Source organism: Lissotriton vulgaris, unplaced genomic scaffold (assembly GCF_964263255.1).
Source record: "Lissotriton vulgaris unplaced genomic scaffold, aLisVul1.2 SCAFFOLD_1028, whole genome shotgun sequence".
NCBI lineage: Eukaryota > Metazoa > Chordata > Amphibia > Caudata > Salamandridae > Lissotriton > Lissotriton vulgaris.
Window position 1 is genome coordinate 252,266 of NW_028245109.1, and position 21,036 is coordinate 273,301.

The window sequence follows — 21,036 nt, forward strand, 5'->3', positions numbered from 1 at the left end:
ACCAGGAGGAAGAGAGTGACCCTCTCCCAGACCTGTTATCCCCAAACCCTGATGATGGTTCAGTGGATGGAGTAGCCTTGGCAGGCAGCCTAACTGACCAACAGCAATGGGACTGCAGACAGGTGTTGCAGGCTCATAGACATGTGTTTTCTCTCACACCCAGTCAAACTAACTGGTGCACCCATGAGGTGGACACTGGTGACAGTCTGCCTGTGAAGAATAAAATCTACAGGCAACCTGGCCATGTCAGGGATTGTATAAAGGCTGAGGTGCAGAAATGTTTGAACTTGGAGTAATTGAGCCATCAGAGAGCCCCTGGGCCAGCCCAGTAGTCTTTGTGCCAAAACCTCATACCAAAGATGGAAAGAGAGAAATGAGGTTTTGTGTGGACTATAGAGATCTCAATGCTGTCACTAGGACAGATGCTCATCCTATTCCAAGGGCAGATGAGCTCATAGATAAGTTGGCTACTGCCAAATTTCTGAGCACATTTGACTTGACAGCTGGCTATTGGCAAATCAGGTTAGCTGAGGAGTCTAAAGCCAAAACAGCATTCTCAACCACCAGTGGACATGATCAATTTGTGGTAATGCCCTTTGGTTTGAAGAATGCACCTGCCACTTTCCAAAGGTTGGTGAATCAAGTCCTTGCTGGGTTGGATGACTTTTGTGCAGCATATCTAGATGATATTGCTGTCTTCAGCTCCACCTGGGAGGATCACCTGATCCACCTGAAGAAAGTTCTGGAGGCCCTGCAGAAGGCAGTCCTGACTATCAAGGCTACCAAGTGCCAGATAGGGCAGAGCAAGGTTGTGTACCTGGGCCACCTAGTAGGTGGGGGTCAGGTTCAACCATTGGAGAGCAAGATCCAGACCATACAGGACTGGGCTCCTCCAACTACCCAGACACAAGTCAGAGCCTTCTTGGGCCTGACTGGGTATTACAAGAAATTTGTGAAGAACTATGGGTCCATTGTGACACCATTGAATGATCTGACATCCAAGAAGATGCCAAAAAAGGTTCAGTGGACAGTTAGCTGTCAAAAGGCATTTGATGACCTGAAGAAGGCCATGTGCTCTACACCTATCCTGAAGAGTCCTGACTACTCCAAACAGTTCATTGTTCAAACAGATGCTTCTGAGTTGGGGGTGGGAGCTGTGCTTTCACAACTTAATGTAGATGGTCAAGACCAGTCCATTGCTTTCATTAGCAGAAGGCTGACCCCTAGAGAGAAACGTTGGTCAGCCATTGAGAGGGAGGTCTTTGCTGTGGTTTGGGCCCTGAAGAAGTTGAGACCATACTTGTTTGGCACTCACTTCCTAATTCAGACAGACCATAAGCCCCTCTTGTGGCTAAATCAGATGAAGGGTGAGAATCCCAAACTGCTCAGGTGGTCCATTTCCCTACAGGGGATGGACTTTACAGTGGAACACAGACCAGGGACAGACCATGGCAATGCAGATGGTCTCTCCAGGTATTTCCACTTAGAACATGAAGACTTATGTAGGAGAGTAGGGTCTGCTTTTTGCTTCACTGGTTTTCGACATAATGTGGCTGTGGGCCTGCTAATCAGACCCACAGCCTGCTGTTCTCTCTCTAAATTCACATCCATGTACTTTAGGTACTTACCCAATTGGACATTGGGTCACCTTATCAGCCCCTGTACAGTGTACTATAGGTACCCAGGGCATAGGTGTATCCAAGGTCTACCAGGGGCTGCAGCATATCTTTTGCCACCCCTGGCTGGCTATTCAAATGGACACAACTGGTCGATCACTCAGCTGGGGCAAGGTCGTGTAATCACCCCTTGCTTAGATATAGCATACCTATATCTAACCCTATATCTGGACACATATATACCTATAAGTCACTCCTATGGAAGGCCTTAACAATCCTGGAGGCAGAGTGCTTGGTTTTATGTGAGATGGTGCTCTAGCATGAGCTGAGCCGGTCTGCAGCTGTCGGGACCAACTCCCTTAGCTGTTCCGGGATATTGCCATACCATATACTCTTAAGTGCATTATAACTCCCGCGGTTATTTGCTAACTTTGGTTTGGCTTTATCAAAACATGTTGTGTAAGGTGTTATACGCTTTGGAATACTACCCCCTCGCCAGTCCTGGCGACGGGGGTAGCATTCCACCCTTCTAGAGGGAGAAGACATGTTACTTTGCTTAAACGCAGTTAAATCTAACCAAAGCCCCAGCATCACAAAATGGATGCTGCCACCACAGACACAAGTCTGGCCTCCTGCTGCTGACCGTAACTCCGGCAGGGGAGGCCTGGACAAATGGTATCCTGTCACAGGGAGGTGTTATACCACCCTAGACAGGAGAAAGTGGATTGTAGCAGGGAAGGTTGAATGAAACTAGACACTGCCTAGGGAGCACAAGGCTTCCCATGCATAGTCCAGTTCAAACCGGTGCTGGGACACTCCAGTCCCAGCTCTGGCGCGAAACTGGACAAAGGGAAAGGGGTGTAACCACCCCCTTCCTGGGTCCCACCCATAGGAGGGACCTAGCAGGTAATCCAGCCCCTTGATTTGGAATAAAGGTAGGAGCTGTGCCCAGGAGCATTAGATTATCCTAAACGAAACTTTGATACAGAACTCTGGACCCTTCGACATCTCACTCGACGTGGAAGACTGAAGAATCTCCCTTGTGGTCAAGGAGTGACCACCCTGTGCAAACAGGCACCATCCAGCGCCTAATGGTTTGCTTTGTTGCAGTTCCTGCCGGAACTCGAGCAACAGAGATCAACAAGACCCAGCGTCCCTGACTTCTAACAGTCCGATCCACAGTTCCAGCAAATCTGAGACCCGTGGACGTGATGTGAAGCGTGGAGCCGGACATCTTGAAAAGACTGTGAAGTGCTGACCATGCAGCTTCCGAGACACCCTCGAAGCTGTGCATTTGGGTTTGAGAAGCCCCAGCCCTGAGCAGCTTGTGCACCAAAGATCTCCCCTCCACACTCATCGAGTGCTGCGTGGGGCCCTTTTGCATTTTCCTGCTCGATGCGTTGGTCCGGTCGCTTGCCCGTTGGCTAGTGACCCCAGAACCGACGAACCTTGAAATTTACACTGCTAGTCTGGTTGCTCCAGACTGGCCCTCGCTCCCCTGAAAAGGAGCCACCGCTTTGACCTTGCTGGTCCGAGTAAGAAGCGATCTTCAAGTCCTGCGTGGGTTGCATTTGCCAAGGCCTGTTAACTCCGATCCGGAAGCCGACACCGCCGACTGCGAGAGCCTTCGTGGGACAGCTCTTGCTCCACTCCTGGTCATCGTCTATGCCCTAGAGTCCATGTGGCAGCGAAGACAAGCTTCACGACAACCACCTGATTGCGCCCGACATCGCCTGGTTCCTTCCTGGTTCCATCCTGGTCACTGGCTAGTGACCCAGACTCTGTCCCCTCTGCTTTCAGGTACTCTACATCTTCGATCCACCCTTGGATCCAACCGGACTCTTCTCTTCTGGCCGCCTGCAGCATCTTCATCTCCAGGCTCCATAGAACTTCACGACGAAACCCGACACACTTTGGCACCTATGCACCCGCTTCCTGTGGGTGAGGTAACAATATAACTCTGGTGCTCCTGTAGTGGTTTACACCTCTAGTGTCTCAGTTTAAAGTGGGGTCATTCTATTCCAGTCGGAAGACTTCCAAAACAGTAACTCTTTAACTTTTACGCGCCATTGACTTTGCATTGGTGCATGCGTGTGCTTTAGGCACTGCACCCGTGTCCCGCAGGCCTCTCCGGACTTCATCACTGCTAGTCCCGAGTAGTCCCAGCGATTCACAATGCCCTAGGCCTTACCATTGTTCGAGAGGTGGTACTTATACCACTATTTTAGTATATGGTTTGAGTGGCCACCGGGCCTATCCAAAATTGTGCAACTTTTGAATGTTTAACTGTGCTTTTGTTTAAACGCTTGTGCCTCTGCAGTCATAAAGAGTACAGAGGATTATTCTAGTAATCAATACATATATTTTTATAATATATAACTTGTGTGGTGTCCTTTCATTGGTAAACAACCTTTACAACGCAACTTTTACCACGCAGTGCCTTTACAACGCAAACCATTACAACGCATTGCGCTAGGGGGGCGCTCTAGGATAGGAATAGGTTTAATTTACTATCCAACACCTTCCCTACTATCCACGGGGACTGGAGTTGGAATAGTAAATTAAACTATTCACTATCCAGCGCCCCCAAGCACTATGCGTTGTAAATGCATGCGTTGTAAAAACCGCGTTTTAAAGGCATGCGTGGTAAAAGCATGCGTTGTAACGTCATACATCCCCTTTCATTTGATATTACAGGATTGCATATGGTAAAACAGCTGGCTTCACATGCCCTCTTGAGTTTAGCCTAAGACTGCTTAGTCCATGCTACCCCTAGGATAGCTTGTCTATAAGGTTGACTTTACAACCACCACCATAAGGGATTGTTTGGACCGATACAATGTGCCCACAGAACTGTGGACATCATACATCAGGCCAACTTCTCACAATTGTCATGTCAATTTCCTTGCTGATGATGAGGTCAGCTATGTCTGATGCATGTTTGCTCCGGACCGACAGTTGAGCAGTAGGCATATCAGAGGTTTCCATGAGCTACTTGGGTTTGGTTTTTGTGAGTCGGTGATTAGCTGGAAATGTTGTAAGTTGTTAAGGTTGGGTTTCCTTTCATTCCGTCTGGATGTTCTATTAGCGTAGATTAGGACTGTTCTAATTTCCTCCCTTCTACTGCGGTCTGTAGGCTCATACGTCCGGAGTAAGGCAAGGGTTTCCTCTTCCGACAAGTAATTGCGAGTCCTATCTGGTCGATTGTGCCTATTTGATAATGGCATGGCCGTCTTATTGCTCTTTCTCTGAGAGTTGTCTACTAGTTCTTGGATATGCACGACTTTGGAGTGAGTGCTTACCGTGATTTCAGGTAACTTTTCCATCGCTTGCATAGTGTCTTGTGCCATGTTGCTAATTTGTGTTTGAAGCTCTTTGATTTCTCTCTGAGTTTGGAATGATCTATGAGGAATGATTACTCGCTTTTTTCGGGGTTCGAGTTTTGCTTTTCTGTGTTTTAGATCTGTTCTCCTTGCCAAGAATGGATGATATGAATAAACTAGCTAAACAACATACCCTCCTTACTACCGCTAAGCAAAGGATTCCAGATATGAAAGATGAATGCATTAAACAAACAAATGCAGTAAGAACTAATTACTAAACTGAAAAATGAAGACCTGGAACCTCTGAGGCAAAGGAGCAATATTGGCATTATTAAAATCTACTATGATGAGCTGCACTGAACATTACATTGAAAAACTTATACTGACCCTTGTTGCCTCAGACAGCTTCCTGGAGATGTGTGTTAAGAGTCCAATGTTCCCTGACCTCCAGAATACCAGGTGCACCCTGTCAATTATAAATTCTTAAGTTATCGAGACCAGGATCGCTATTATGAATGGATAGGGTAGCAAAGGAGATTCAATATGAAAAAACACACATTTTGTTTTTTCTGGACTTCACACAACCCCTGAGAAAATTCCACCCAGTCCAAAACAAAACGCTCCAGAACTCTGCATACAATATTCTATGCTATACCCTCAATTTCACATTAAAAGGTATGACACGTGTATATGCAGATCCAAAGGATGCTATCACCTTCCTCTAGAAACCAATGGCAGCTCAAAATACCCCTGTGACATGAAACATTTGCGAAAGTAGATCATAATTCGAGGTGGTCGAATGAGGACATAACCGCTTGGAATAATAAGCCCTCAGTGCACTGACTGAGCTATATATTGCCTGCCTGAGCAACAATACCCTTTCTAGTTGAGTCGGGTCAGATTTTCTGCAATTTGGTTAGCTGCCCCATGGACAACGCGAGGCATAATCTTGTACTGAATGCAGAGAAGGATGGCACTGACTGTAAAGAAAAGATGGACCAGGGCCCAGGATACATTATTAGATATTATCCAATACCACGACCTCAGAAACTTATTGAGATACTTAAACAAGAGTGAGTATACATTCCATTCCTTGGTGTATGACTCCTCACAAATCTATTTCTGGCTGCGATGCAGAAATGTGATAGGCTGGAAGAAAGAGAACACTTTCCCAGAACATTTTTGGACCACTCCTGATGATATTAACCCTGCCGATACTGACAACTCAAGAACCTCCTAGACCAGGTGTTCAAGGAGAAAATAAGACTGGTCCTTTAAGGACTACTTGGAGGTAGATGTTGTTACTTTTAATGCAACATGGGAAGCCCTAAAGGTTGTGATCCAAGGGGAATACATTGCCAAAGGGAATGGTATCTTAAAATTGTTTAGAACAAGGCTTGCAAGACTGGAGCATCAACTACAGGACCTGGAGCGGCACTTTGTCACTACTCACAACAGAGCAGACCTGGGTCCTATGCATTCGAACTACCTGAATTTAGGGAAGAGGCAAATAGGGTATTTAAATATTTGAGTAAATACAGGCTGGCAAGAAGATACAGTGAAAGGGACCGATCAGGACACACCCTTTCTACATTGTTAAAACCTCAATGGGCTGTGCCACACACAACACACACAAACACTTAAGAAGAGCACAAGGAGCATGACCCCGCTAATATATATCTGGTGCATTTGCTGACTTCTATTTGGAACCTTATACTTCCAAATCGCACAGAAATTCCTGACATACACTAATATCTAAACAAGGCAATACTGGCTTGATTAGGGCTTGAAAAGCATATACCAATGTGCCAACTGAAGACGATGGAATAAATAAACTCTGTACTCAAAACAGCTAAAAAATAGGAGCGCTCCTGGTAGTGACGGCCTTCAGGTCTAATTTTATAAAGAGTATGGGAGGAACTGACTCCTCGGTTCTTGGAGGTCTATGTTGAGGCTTATAGGATTGGGAGACCCCCACAGTCCATGAGAAAATCAATAGTGGTAAAGGTTCTTTTTAGCCTGATAATTCTCCAGAAAACTGATTCCTCCTGTTCAGTATCCCTCATTCATGTGATCAGTAAGATTTTGAACAAAATACTAACAGACTTTTGCTCCTACTACTCCACGTGGTGTGAACGGACCTATCTAGCTTTATACCCGTTAGGTCTCGGCACATAATTTATGCTCGCTGTTCTCACTCACACATCAATTCGACCCAAACCTGCCGGTGGTTGCTGTGAGAAGGTGCCCTCTTTCTGCATGGTTGCCCCCACTTTCTGCTGAACTGCTGATGTTCTTTGACTGAGTGTGTCCTGGGCTCCTTCTAATCCGGTACCCAGGGCCTATGTTCTTTCCCTAAAACTGCATTGAAACCCAAACCCAATTGGCATCTCTGGCCACAGGTCAGCCCCTGGTAAATGGAGCCACAGGTACCCAGGGCACTGTGACCAGGGAAGGCCTGTAAGGCTGCAGCACTTCTTGTGCCACCCTTAGAGGTAATGTACCTTTACACTCGCGCACTGCCTTTGCAGGCTGTGTGTCTTGGTGCAGAACAAAGTGAAGATTCAACATGGCACACATCCCTGTGTGCCATGCCTACAACCCATTGCCCTGGCATAGATCAGTCACCCCTCTAGCTGGGTGCACTATACGAGTTGTGAGGTACAGGTGCATGAGCCCTGTGCCCCTACAGTGTCTAAGTCCATTCTTAGGCATTTTAAATGCAGTTCTGCCATTAAGACAATATGGTCCTGGGAGTGTGTCATTACGAACTCCACAGCACCATAATGGCTACACTGAAAACTGAGAAGTTTAGTATAAAACTTGTCAGCACATTAAACCCACACTGATTCCAGTGTGGGATTTAATGAAAAATGCACACAGAGGGCATCTTGGAGATGACCCCTGAAAAACGACCACCCACTTGTGTCCAAGCGGAATGGCTGCTTTCAGCTGCTACCACGAGACATATTTCTGGACTCCTGGGTCCGAGACCCTACTGCTCTTGGGGGGGCTGAAACAATTCACATCCTGGGACGAGGTGCCAAGCCTCCTCCCCCAGGATGGGCAGGGTCCACGAAGGGGAAACTTCAAATGCTTGCCACCTTTGTGAGGTTCCCCAGGCCACTTGCTGCTTTCAGCAACTGGTCCCCACTGGTTCTGTCCCCCATTTTGGGCGGGAGAACCAGCGGGGGAAAAAGTGAGGAAGAGGGGTGGGTCCACCTCTGCCAACTCCACCCCTCAGGTGGGGGAGAAGAGGTGAAGCACAACTCAGTCCCTGCCATCTTGCAGGTGGGGAGACCCAACCAACCAGGGTGAAGCATATGCCTCCCGCCCACTGGCTGGTGGCATAATGGAGGTGTACCCACCCCAGGGAAGGGACCCATTGGTCCCAACCTCTTACCTACCAGACCAGTAATGCTCCTACATCTAGTATTTAGGGGCACCCCTGAACTTTGCTTCCGCAGACAAGAAACCAGAATACAAAAAGAAGGACGAACAGCCATACCGAAGTTAACAAGAGGAGAACGTCCACTGACATGGCCCCAGCCCTACCGGCCTGTCCCCACCTCGAACCAGCAGAAGCAAAACTCTGGTGTTTCCTGCAGCCAGCAGCCTCAAGAACCCCGAGGACCTGCCCTGCCTTCAAAAGAAAAGCTTGTCTCCCGTGAACACCGGATTCGTTCACCAACAGACTCCAGCTCCGGCAGGATCAGTGAGTCTCCACCACTCTGCACACGACGCCCACGGCCCGAGTGGCCCAACACCAAGGGGAGTTCTCCCCGGCGACCCTGACCCGAGATCCAGTGATCCCAGACCTGCCTCAAGCCTCCAGCCAACGCATGCAGCCTCAAACCGGAAGTGCCCCCCAACGGTGACCAGGAAGCTGGTAAGAAGATCCGACCCTGCACCTGACACCCCATGGCCTTGTGTGGCCCAACCAGCGGTGCCTACCCAACCCCCAAGATCCCAACTTACCTCTACAAGTGGTGGTCGCACCCAGAAGACCTTCGTCCCCAAGCCTGCATTGTTTGTAAACCGTAGACTCCCCATTGAAAGCTACAGGGCCCGACACAAATCAGCACTCTGCACCCGGCTAACCCAGTGGCACTGAGGTCACACCTTCTGTACTGGTTTGAACCCCCATTTGCCCTGAGCTTAAGTCCAGAAGCTTTGCTTCCACAACCCTGTGGCCTGCTCGTCAGCAGCCACCAACCGGAGGCCCCCTATATCCCGTAGGATAACATTGGTCCTCAGCACTATGCACCCGACCGCCCTAGTGCCGCTGAGGGTGTAACAAGGGTGCATCCTTGATTCTGAGGGACACCTGAGTCTACCCCCAGAAAACCAACTCCCACAACTGAATACTTACCTTTGAACTGATATCCCTATTTTCCTCCATAGGATAACATTGACTGATTTTGAAAATGGTGAAGATCGATCAGATGAGGAAGAAGATGGAGGGGGTAAGAAGGTAGACCAACCCCTACTCACTTCATTGGGAGAAAAGGGCCACAGTGGCCCTGACTCCAAGAATCAACCTCTCATGCCTGACCCACCTGTGTGGGATCCAGGTCCTTACTGAGGACATGGAGGACATCCTCCATGAGGAGGACAACCTGCTAGCAAGGTTGACCAAAAGACTGGATCTAGAGATCAGACTCCTGGCTCTAGAGAGAGAACAGAGGTGGGCCTCGCACCCGTCAATGGTGGCAGCAATTCATTTAAGGATAAAGAGCAATCTTATGATCCTAAAATCCCCAAAGGGATTGTCCCTAAATATGAAAAGTGATATCACAAAATGGTTCACAGCCGTTGAGAGGGCTTGTGAAATGCGAAAACTGAAGAAGTCACACTGGGGGACACTCCTTTGGGAACTGTTCGCTGGTAACTGCAGAGATAGACTCCTGACCCTTTCTGGGGTAGATGCTGGGTCTTATGACTTCATGAAGAGAACTTTGAGGGATTTCGACTCACAACTGAGGAAAATAGAATTCGATTCAAAACCCCAAACCAATCCTGGATTCACTTTGTAGGCTACTCAGTTAAAACACTAGATGGGTGGTTAACTGGACACAATGTGCATGCTTTCAATGGACTTTACAATTTGTTTATGAAAGAACATTTTAATTAATTGCACTAATGAAAAGTAACATCAGCATTTGTTAGACCTTGGTGTAATCTCTCCCCAAGAATTGGGAAAGAAGACAGGCCATTGGGTCAAGACAAGGGTGACAAAAACAACCACTGGGGGTGACCAAAAGAAAGGGGGTACAAAACCTCCCCAGGGGAATGGTGGTGAGAATCCCCAAGATAAAAAGCCTGAGTCTTCAAAAGGGCCCCAAAAACCTTCACGGGGGGGGTCCCAAAACTCTTCCCAATCTAGAAATTAGTATAGGGGAAAGAACTTTGATCCTTTAAAGGACTGGTGTTACAACTGTAGAAAGTTGGGACACTTAACTGGAGATGCTACTGGTCCTAACAAGAAGCTCTTCCTTTTTTTTTTTTGTAAGACTTTATTAGCAGTTGTCAAATGTACAGTACAATCTTTGTATGCCCGGAGGCCATTGGTCATATATATAATAAATCAACTTCATTGTTACACAGCTCTTCAGCCGACAACCTTCCGGTCCGGCAGTAATTTATTAACAATGTACTTAAGGCATTTCGGTGATAGGTAAAAAAATTTAATCGTCTTACTTTTTATTTTTTATCTGAACACAACTGTAGACTCATTAGGATTAAAGAACAATCTGTAATGATATCAATGTATATTCAACATCTCACACCAGTGGGTTTCCCCGGACATCTATTCTGTCCCTTCTATTTCCAGGTTCTATAATCGACCAAGCACATTTGTACCTAAACCCCCTCCTGTCCCCCCTCGGTGTTTTAGGTGGATCATTCGTCTATCTCGTCCTCGTCTCCAGAACTATCAACGTCCTCTTCAGGAAGAGGTTCGCACAGGTCCCCCCGATAACTGTTCCAGGGCTGCCACATCCTGTTCCATTTGCGAGGGTTGGCTCTTCTTTTGTATACCGCTCGCTCGGTTACCATCAGTCTATCCATATTCTTGCACCATTGTGCTAAAGTCGGTATTTCTGCCGCTCCCCATTTCTGCGCTATATCACGCTTGGCTACCATTACTCCCACTATTACCCATTGTTGTCCCTGACGTGTCAAATCACTCTTCCCCCACACATTCAGCAAGCACACACGCGGGTCCGGTGTGAGCGATACTTCTAGAGTTTGGGAAATGGTACGCATAATTCGTCGCCGATATTCATTGATAATCGGGCAGTCCCAAAGTGTGTGTAGCAATGTACCTTCCCCTCCACAACCCCGTAGACAGTTTGGGTGATTAGGCCTATGTAGTCTGTGTAAGGTAGTTCTGGTGTAATATACCCTGTGTAGTATCTTAAATTGCACCAACCGGAAGCGGGCCGAAATGCCTGTTCCAGCGTGGATGTCAGTGCGGCGTTCCAATCTGTCTCATCCATTTTACCTAACTCCTCCTCCCACTTCTCTCTCAGCCTAGCCAGTGGATCTGGTAAGTTATTCAGTATTTTTCGGTATGTGAGGGACATGGCGCCTGTTTGCATAAAATCGGTGAGCGAACAGTCCTCCAACGGGGAGGATTCGGGGACCTTCGATCCCGGTTCAATGGCCGTCATCAATGCATGGCATATCTGCTGTTGTAATTGCGAGAAAGGGACCATTCCATTATTTGTCCACAAGTCCCCTACCGTGGCAATCCCTATATTGTCCCACTGAGTGAATCCCTTACTATGTCTCAGGCATCCTAGCTGTTTAGTGTCCCACAAAGGTGTAAGTTTCGTTATAACACCCCCCCATTTGAGTCTCGTCTGTGCTCTATGCCAGAGTGTCACCGTGTGTTTAGTCGGGTCCACTAACTTTCTTATCAGACTCTTATTATACAGCGGCGCCAATAGGCTGTGTGTGCCTAACTGCGCTCTGTCTGCTAGATAGGCTGGGTCATCTTGTGGTGCGTGGATCCATTGATTTATCACTTTGAGTTGCGACGCCTAATAATACAATTGTATATTCGGCAGGGCTATTCCACTGTCGTACCAACCTCGATTGAGTTTTATATGCGCCACCGAGCGGGGCGCTCTCCCCATAGCAGACCTGTTACTATTGCTGTCACTTTTTGAAAATATGAGGGTGGCACTAGAATTGGTGTATTCTCTAGGATATATAGGAGACGTGGTAATGCCATCATTTTAAACAACGCCACTCTTCCCAGCAGAGTCAGCGGGAGAGCTTTCCAGTGTCTCACGTCTGCTTTCAGACGAGTGAGTGGCGGTAGTAAGTTCTGTTCATAATATATCGCGGCGTCTCGGGCAACGTGGACTCCGAGATATTTAAACGAGGTGTCTGCAATCTTTAGTGTGTTATGACACAACAAGGGAAACCCAAAAGGAATCACGCTAGGGTCCTTGGGTAGTAAGCTATTTTACAGAACAGGGGGCCCTAGACATTTGAGGATTGAGGTAAATAATAGACATATACTAAATAGTGTATATGACCTCTGCCCAGCCGGACAGGTCTTTTAATAGTCAAAGTTTTTTAAAGTTAATCTGTATAGAAACAGTTGTACAAAAGTGGGCACAGCCTGTGACCCACAGGGAACAAGGACAAAACAAGTGACACAAACAATTATGTAGAGACGCTGAAAAGCGGTCTGTACTCATTCCATAGTAATACAGACTGGTTTACAATTACAGCAACCCATTGTTGTTAAGGAATTAAGAAATCAGGTCAACATATGGTGCATTTAAGTCGACGACGTTTCGATGCAATTTACAACATACTTGCATCATCATCAGGACAAGAAAATATATATGTCATGTTTGTCTTTGAAATTGGTTACAATCACCAAACCTCCTATCAGTTCAGAAGGGCTCCATATGCATTCCGCACAACTTTAACCACTAGTGCAGGCAAGGGTCAGATAGTTGCATTTTCGTCAGAATAAATGAGGGGTTAATTAGGCCATTCGAAGAGACTGGTCCTGGTTAATACGTCGTATGAGGGATAGTGGGTTGTAGCACGATGGCTGGACAACGGGGTTCTGGCGGCAATCTATTATTTACCTCAATCCTCAAATGTCTAGGGCCCCCTGTTATGCAATCTTTAGTGGGCAGTCGCTTGGAAGGTCCGGTAGGGGACCCTTCAGCTCATAAATGATCGATTTTGTCCAGTTGATAGTATAGCCAGAATTGATGCCATGTGTATTACATATTGCTAGCAGCATCGGGATGCCAGTGTCTGGGTCGGACAGGTAGATTAACATGTCATCTGCATAGAGGGAGACCCTGTCTTCCCATTTATCCCCCCAATGTACTCCTCTTAGTAACGGGGTGGTTCTAATGACAGTGGCTAGTGGTTCTAGGACCAAGGCAAAGAATAGGGGGGAGAGCGGGCAGCCCTGTCTCGTCCACCTAGCCAGCGGTATCTCTCGGGAGATGTGGCCATTGGCCGCCACATGCGCGACAGGGTTCATGTATAGAAGTCTTATCCATGAAATAAATTTAGGGCCGAAACCCATGTGTGCTAATACTGCAAAGAGGTATTGCCATTCCACCATGTCAAACTCCATTCTGGCGTCTAACGACAGTATGGCTGCTGGTCCCGTCAATAAGGGGGCTCATGCCAATGCTCCATGCACACGCCGAAGGTTCAACGCCGAGCTTGTATGGGGCATAAGGCCCAACTGATCCGGATGAATCAGGTGTGAGAGGTGGGGCATCAGCCTGGTGGCTAGTGTTTTCGCCAACATTTTTGCTTCAGCGTTAAGAAGCGAGATCAGGCGGTATGATGTACACTCAGCGGGTGATTTACCCGGCTTCGGGATGGCCACAATAGTTGCCGTCCATTGATCCAAGGGCAGGGTTCCCTGCACTAGACTATCCTCTAGCATGGCCAACAAGGGTCCACTCAGTGTGTCTGCCATTGTTTAAAACCATTCGACCGGGATCCCGTTGGGGCCCACCACCTTACCCGTGTGGAGTGCATTGATTGCTATCTTTATCTCCTCTATCGATAGGTCTTCCTCGAATTCGTCTACTGTTTCCTGCGGCAGAGTCGGAGTTCGCACATTCTGGAGCGCCAACTTTGCTGCCTCTGCCGTGACTCCCACCTCCGTAGTGTATACTCCTTGGAAGTAGTCCGCTAGGATTTCTATTATTTCCGATGGGCGCGAGTGTAGCACTCCCTCCCGGTCCTTCAATTGTAATATGTTCCTGCAACCTTCCTTCTTTTTATCTAGCCAAGCCAGGAGTTTACTTGCTTTGTCTCCTATATCGTACACTCTGTTTGCTGTCGCAGCTATGTTCTCGAATGTCTGTCGTCTTAAGTGGTCGTCGTGTAGTTGCTGGCAGAGATGAAGTGTGTGAAGTGTGTCCTCCATTGGGTTTGCCATGTGTGCCGCGTTTGCTGCTTCGAGTTTTAACTCTAATTCCAGCAATTCCCTTTGTTGCATGCGCTCGTGCCCCGCTATTGTTGTAATTGCCTGCCCTCTCAGGACTGTTTTATAGGCCTCCCATAGGGTCGTGGGGGATGGTACCGAAGCAGTATTTTCTGCAAAATAATAACGGGTCGACTTTTTCAACTCCTTCCGGACGTGCGGTATCTTAATATATCCTGGGTAGATTGGATAGACCCTCTTGCGGGCTCTTTCGGAGCTCGACAGGCTTAGTGTTAGGGGGGAGTGATCTGAAATACCCCTGGGCCTAACCTTCATGTCATTTATGGTAAGGTGGCCGTCGCCCAGTGTAAGAAAATAGTCAATGCGGGATAGGCTGTTATGAGTTGCAGAGTAATAAGTGTATTGTTGGCCCTCAGGGTTAAGATGCCTCCAGATGTCCAGCAGTCCTTGTGCCTCCATGAATTCACTGAAGCGGGACGGACCAGGGGTCTGTGTCCGGACCGGAAATCTATCCTGCGCGTTGTGTGCCATTGCGTTAAAGTCTCCCCCCACCACAAGGTCGCCCTCCGGGAGTTCTAACAGGAATTTTCCCAGGTCAGGAAGGGTAGTCGCATGCAGTGCTGGAGGAATATATACTGATACAATGTTAAGGGGTTTTCCTTCCCACTGTCCACTAGCTGCTGCGAAGCGGCCGTTTTCGTCAGTTCTGGTGGATTGTAAAATAAATCGGGATGCTTTTCTCATTAAAATGCCCGTCCCACGGGATCCTGAAGTGAAGTCTAAATGCACTATCATACGGTAGCCTCGTCTGTCTAATGCCTTACTGGCCGTGCCCACTAGGTGTGTTTCCTGAAGAAGGATCAGATCATGATTTATTCTTTTGATACTCTGCAGAACCAGCCCCCTCTTTATCTTGTCTCCCAGTCCCCGCACATTCCAGGACATCAGCTGCAGTGGAGTCACTGGCCCCGAGTGAACACTCTCATCTAGGGTAGCAGTTTGTACGTCTTGTGCCATTTCTTACCTATAAGGACTGACATGTTTTTCCTAATGTATTGATGCCGTTGTATCCGGCGTATACCCATCTGTGTGTTCATTTTGTCTCGATGTGTGTTATCCTTAAGAGCCAAACAAAACAAACAATGAAAAACAAAAAACACCCTCACTCTAAACTCCCCCCCTCCCTGCCCCCCTGCTACACGGACATAGAACCGCCCGCCCCCTCAACTTAGCAGAGTGCTTAACCCATTCCCCACACCAAATACTTGCTTGTGGGGGTGAAGATTCTCCGGAGCCGGTGGCCCCTCTTACTCTCCTCGGATACCCTCGGCCCAGTGTCCTGTAACAGACCTTCAGGCAAGTCACAAAGTTAAGTTCAAGTCATTCGTGGTCACCAGGAGGCTAATGTTCCTTGTTGGCATCGTCGACCACAGTATCTCTGTCCAGCGAGAGTTCCTCTTCCGTTCTCTGAGATGTCTGCGAGTCTGAAGGAGCTCCTGTGTTTTTGTTCTTATGCGTCCTGTTTGAGCGACGGGGCCGGTTAGACGGTCTCCATCCCTCCAGCCAGTCTCTTGCTATTTCAGGAGTGTCAAAGAACCAAGTCTTGTTTTCTGATATCACCCTCAGTCTGGCCGGAAAAATCATTGAGTACGGGATCTCTCTTGCTATCAGTTCTTTCTTTACCTCCAAGAACGTCCTCCGGTGGCGCGCAACCCCCGCTGTGTAGTCTGGAAAGAAGGCCAGTGTGAAGTTGTGGATCTTGACTGGAGGGGACACTCTTGCCGCCTGTAAAATAGCATCTCTGTCCCGAAAGTTGAACAGACGGGCTAGGATGGGTCGTGGTGTCGCACCCGGTTTGGGTCTGCCCCCCGGTACTCGATGTGCTCTTTCTACCGAGAAGAAGGCGGATAGTCCTTTAGGTTGGAGCTCTTGTTTAATCAGGTCCTCCACATATAGGTCTGTTGCTCTAGTGCCCTCAGATTCCGGTACGCCAAGAATTCTGATGTTGTTCCTTCTTGAGCGTCCTTCCTGATCATCCAGCTTCTCACGTAATGTCTTGTTCTCTACCGACATCCGTTCCATCGCCGTTTGGAGCTCAGACACATCTTCCACGAGCGATTTTGTGACCACCTCCATTGAGTTCCCCTTCTCGGACATTTTGTGAAAGTCTGCCCTAATCAGAGTGATTTCTGTAGATATTGAGCCCACTGTGGCCTGTACTTGTGTCAGTGCTCGCATGATGTCTTCCAGCGTCGTCTTCTGTGTGTTCGCCCCATCCGCCATTTTGCTGGCTAGGGTCTTGCCGTCCGATGGGGAGGTGGAAGCCCCTCCACTGGCATATCTATTGATACGAGTCTGTGTAGTGCCTCCTCTCGAGTGCTTGCCAGCCATCCTTGCCGATTTTGCACCACAGGTTTCTCGCAGGCTGTGTTCCTTAGTCTTTCAGAGCCCGGTGGACCTCCTGTGTCCGGTCTGCGCCGTTCCTTACGTATGATCAGATTGAGTACTAGGCAGATACCATCCGTATTGCGCTGGTCCCACAGGTTGTCAATCTACGCAGTTCCCGTACAAGGTGGGAGTAGTTATTCCTAGGCCATAGTTTCAATATTTTGACGTCTGTTCACCGTCGTATGATAACGGCAGTTAACGCTGCTCCTTGTTGGTCTGGCCGCGATGTGCTAAGATGGCGGACCAATACTTTGTTTCACTGTGCTTTCGGTTTCACCTGCCCGCAGTCCGGCTGTCGTCCGTCACGGCGGTGTTTATTTTCCTTCCTTATATTCGCCAAAGTCCATTTAGGCCATTTCGACCACTCCGTTCATGTGTCGGACGGGTGTCTGCCTGCTTGGACCGTGATGGTCGATCGTTTCCGGTGGTGTTCAACCGAGTTGCCTTCACTTCCGCTCGGACTATCAAATGGCATAGGTCCCGGCTCGTCGCTGCTCTGTAGGCCTCGGAACCCCCTCGGCATAAGTCTTGCCTCCGGGGTCGAACAAAGTTCTTAATTGCTGCCCTGGGTTCTGCTCGGTCCTAGGCTTCGGGTCCCTCCGTTAGAGCATCTTTTCTGCACGGATAAATAGACTGATATTAGTAGAGGCCGCCCGATCTACGGAGCTCTTCCTTTAGGCTGCCGCCATGCTCGGCTGCTAGCCACGCCCCCAAGAAGCCCTTCCTAGTCCAGCTACTTCTGGTGTAGTGAGTCTTCAGATGGGATCAACAGTGTGCCAAGAGAAAATCGGGTTGCACACTGAAGCAATTCTAGTTTCAGAAGGGGAAGTTGAGTTTGCCACTTCAGCTGTGTGGCCACCCAACTTGAAGAAATATTTGCAATACCCTTGGATTAATGGAACTGAGGTAGATGCCCTGAGGGATACAGGTGCCAGAGTCCCTATGGGGAGAGATACCCCGGTTTCGCCTGAGCAGTACCTGATTGGGAGAACCAACCTAGTCACCAATGATGACAGTGTTACCACTAACCATGCAATGGATATGGTGACATTAGAGTGGGGGGTGTTACTGGTCTGAAACAGGTAGTGGTCTTTCCATAAGACTGCTTGTCTGCATGGCAATGACCTGAAAGCCTCAGCATGGGCTGAGGTAGAATTGAAAACCCATGCAGCAATGCTGGATATTCCTGAGATGCTGTGTGTAAAAACAGGAGCACAGAGCCAAAAACAGGGTTAAAAAGAAGTGTTGGAGCCTGAAAGTATGCCCCAACCTTCCAAGAGAAAAGGTAAGAAGACTAGGAACGGAGCTTCTGTATAGCAAAAGGATCTGGACCCCTCTCCTCGGGTAGAGGACCTGGACACCCCAGAGAGAACTGAGCCAGTGGAGCTTGACCCTTACCAGGTTGAACTCTTAGGCCCAGGGGGACCCTCTAGGGAAGAGCTGTGCCTTGGACAGCAGGACTGTCCAACTCTTGAAAGCTCAAGGCAGCACGCTTCTACCTAGGAAAGGGAGATGTCAGTGGTACTCTGAGTTTATTGGGAGGAGGGACTACTGTACACTGAGGCCAAAGACCCCATCCCTGGAGCCTCTTGGAGAGTGAAAGTGCCTCAGAAGTACAGGGAGTTCTTGCTAACTTTAGCTCATGTAATCTTCCTAGCTGAACATCTGGGCCAAACCAAAACCTAGGAAAGGCTAGTTAGCCACTTTTACTGGCCCCAGATGTCTCATAGAGTAAAGGACTTTGTCAGCTCCTATGTCAATTGTCAAGCCAGTGGGAAAGGAGGTGTAGCTTACCGCAAAAAATGGTGGTTGCAGCCTAGCGGAGCTCCAAGCTTGGACTGCTCGATCCTGCATCATTACCAGTAGCTGGGGCTCATCGAGGCCCAAAAAAAAACGCCAGGCTGTGAAAACCGAAAAAGCTAGCTGGTCTCTTCAGCAGAGGAGAACGACCCAGGGAAGCCCGAACTCCATGTTGAGGCCTGTGCAGTGTGCGGACCATGGAGCGCGGCAGCGGCAACCTCCCACTGCAGCAAGGCAGACGCGGCCCTACCAGATGAGTACCACAGGCAAATTGAAGTCAACAGAGGGCTCTGAATGCTTCTCTCTCTCTCGCCTAAATGGTAGACGCCGTCTAAAGTGGACAATGGTAAACCAAGCAAATTTGTACACTAAAATAAATAAGTCATGTGAAGAGGAACTGTTAACCTGCACATCATCATACTCACCCCCTGAGAAAATATTGTCCGGGTTTGAGGCGATAGTATCAACAATTGGCTCTATGCTAACAGCACCGATTAAAGGTCAAAGCAGAAATAACTCTAAATGGTTTGATCATAACTGCTCCAAGGCAAGTAGAGACCTGAAAAATGCGTTAAAAATCAAACCCAGAGACCATGACCAAATTAAAAACTTACGCCTGATCTATAAGAAAACATTAGCCGTTAGAAAAAAAGAAATTAAGGCTAATACTATGGAGTCTCTCCTTGACCCTTCGGTGCTGGGGAATAGTAGTAAATTCTGGCAAATTATTAACAAACCTTTGTTTGATAATCCTAACGATACAGCCCTTGGCACTAACATCCCGGAGGAGGAGTGGGTGACCCACTTTAGTGCAATTTTTAAGAGTAATGAGCAACGGGCAGAAAATGCCTTTTTAACCTCATCTGTGAATTCTCTGTGCTTTTCAGTTAACGAGGTTGAAAGGGGTATTCAGGGACTAACTAGTAATAAGGCCCCAGGCCCGGATGGTTTACCACCGGACCTGCGGTAGTGAACGCAGCAGTGATTTTGGGGTGCCCAAATGCGTGGGGGATATCGACTATAGTCCCTGTATTTAAAAAGGGCGACCGTAGCAGCCCATTATGTTACGGGCCAATATCTTTAATTAATTCTGTAGCTAAAGTGGTAGGTGGAATAATTCTAAATAGGCTTTCCACATGGGCAAAAGAAAATAATATTTTATCCCCTATACAATATGGATTCAGACCCGGACATTCGACAATCACACAATGTCTGAACCTGTACCTGATCCTAAGTAAATATACCCTGGCCAAACAAGGAACTGTCTATATGGCATTTATGGACTTATCGTCTGCTTTTGACTGCGTGGACAGAGGCAAACTATGGGCTACCCTGATGAAAATGGGCGTAGAGAGGAATCTAGTTAATTTTTTGGCTGATCTGCACTCGGATACAAGAGCCAACGTTCGCTACACCCAAGATCTAAAAGTAACGGGTGAATTCAGAATAAACCGGGGTGTGCAACAGGGGTGCATCTTGGCTCCATTCCTCTTCAATTTGTATATCAATGAATTGGAGGAATATCTGCTAAAAATTGAAGCCGATTACCCCTTTGTGGAGCGCAAGGGGGTTCCTGTGCTGCTTTATGCAGATGATGCTGTCCTCATTTCTAGCACAGCAAATGGCCTCCAGAAACTACTAAATTCCTTCTTTAATTTTATGGAGACCCGTGACCTAAGCATTAATAATTCTAAGTCCTACGTCATGAAAACAGGACAGGGTTCTCGAAAAACTAATCTTTTTTGTATAAATGGGGAAAAAATCCCTACCACCAATACCTTTTCATACCTTGGAGTCCTTTTAGATCATAAATTATCCTGGGGCCCCGCTGTTATCAAAAAGAAGGGTGAGGTAACACGTGTCAATGCGGCCATTTTTGGCTTTGCGAAAAAAATTGGCAATTGCCCGACGGCCGCTTTGCTTAAATTATATCAGGCAAAAAGTGTTGCTGTCGCCTGCTATGGAAGTGAGCTCTGGGGCTATTGCAAGATAAGGGACCTAGAGGTTACAGAAAATAATGCTCTGAAGATGATATTGAGGCTGCCAAGGGGAACTGGGAATTTTTCGGTGCATGAGGAGTTGGGTGTTCCCTATCTAAGTGATAGAATAGCAGTGAACCCGGTACTGTGCTGGTTGAACTGCTGGCTCAACAAAGATATACCCCTCACTCATGCCATATTAAAAGAAGCCCTAACATTGGATGGTAGGTTTAAGGTTCCGTGGCTGAAGTATATAAAGGACTGTTTGTCGGCGATTGCCGGACTGACCTATTTTTAACTCCAAATTCGATCACGAAACCCGATGTTATTTTTGTAAAAAATGCCATGTTAACACTCAGGTGTACTGACAGGGAAGAGGTTGAGCTACAGAAGGACAGTGTTAGGAAACACCTACTACT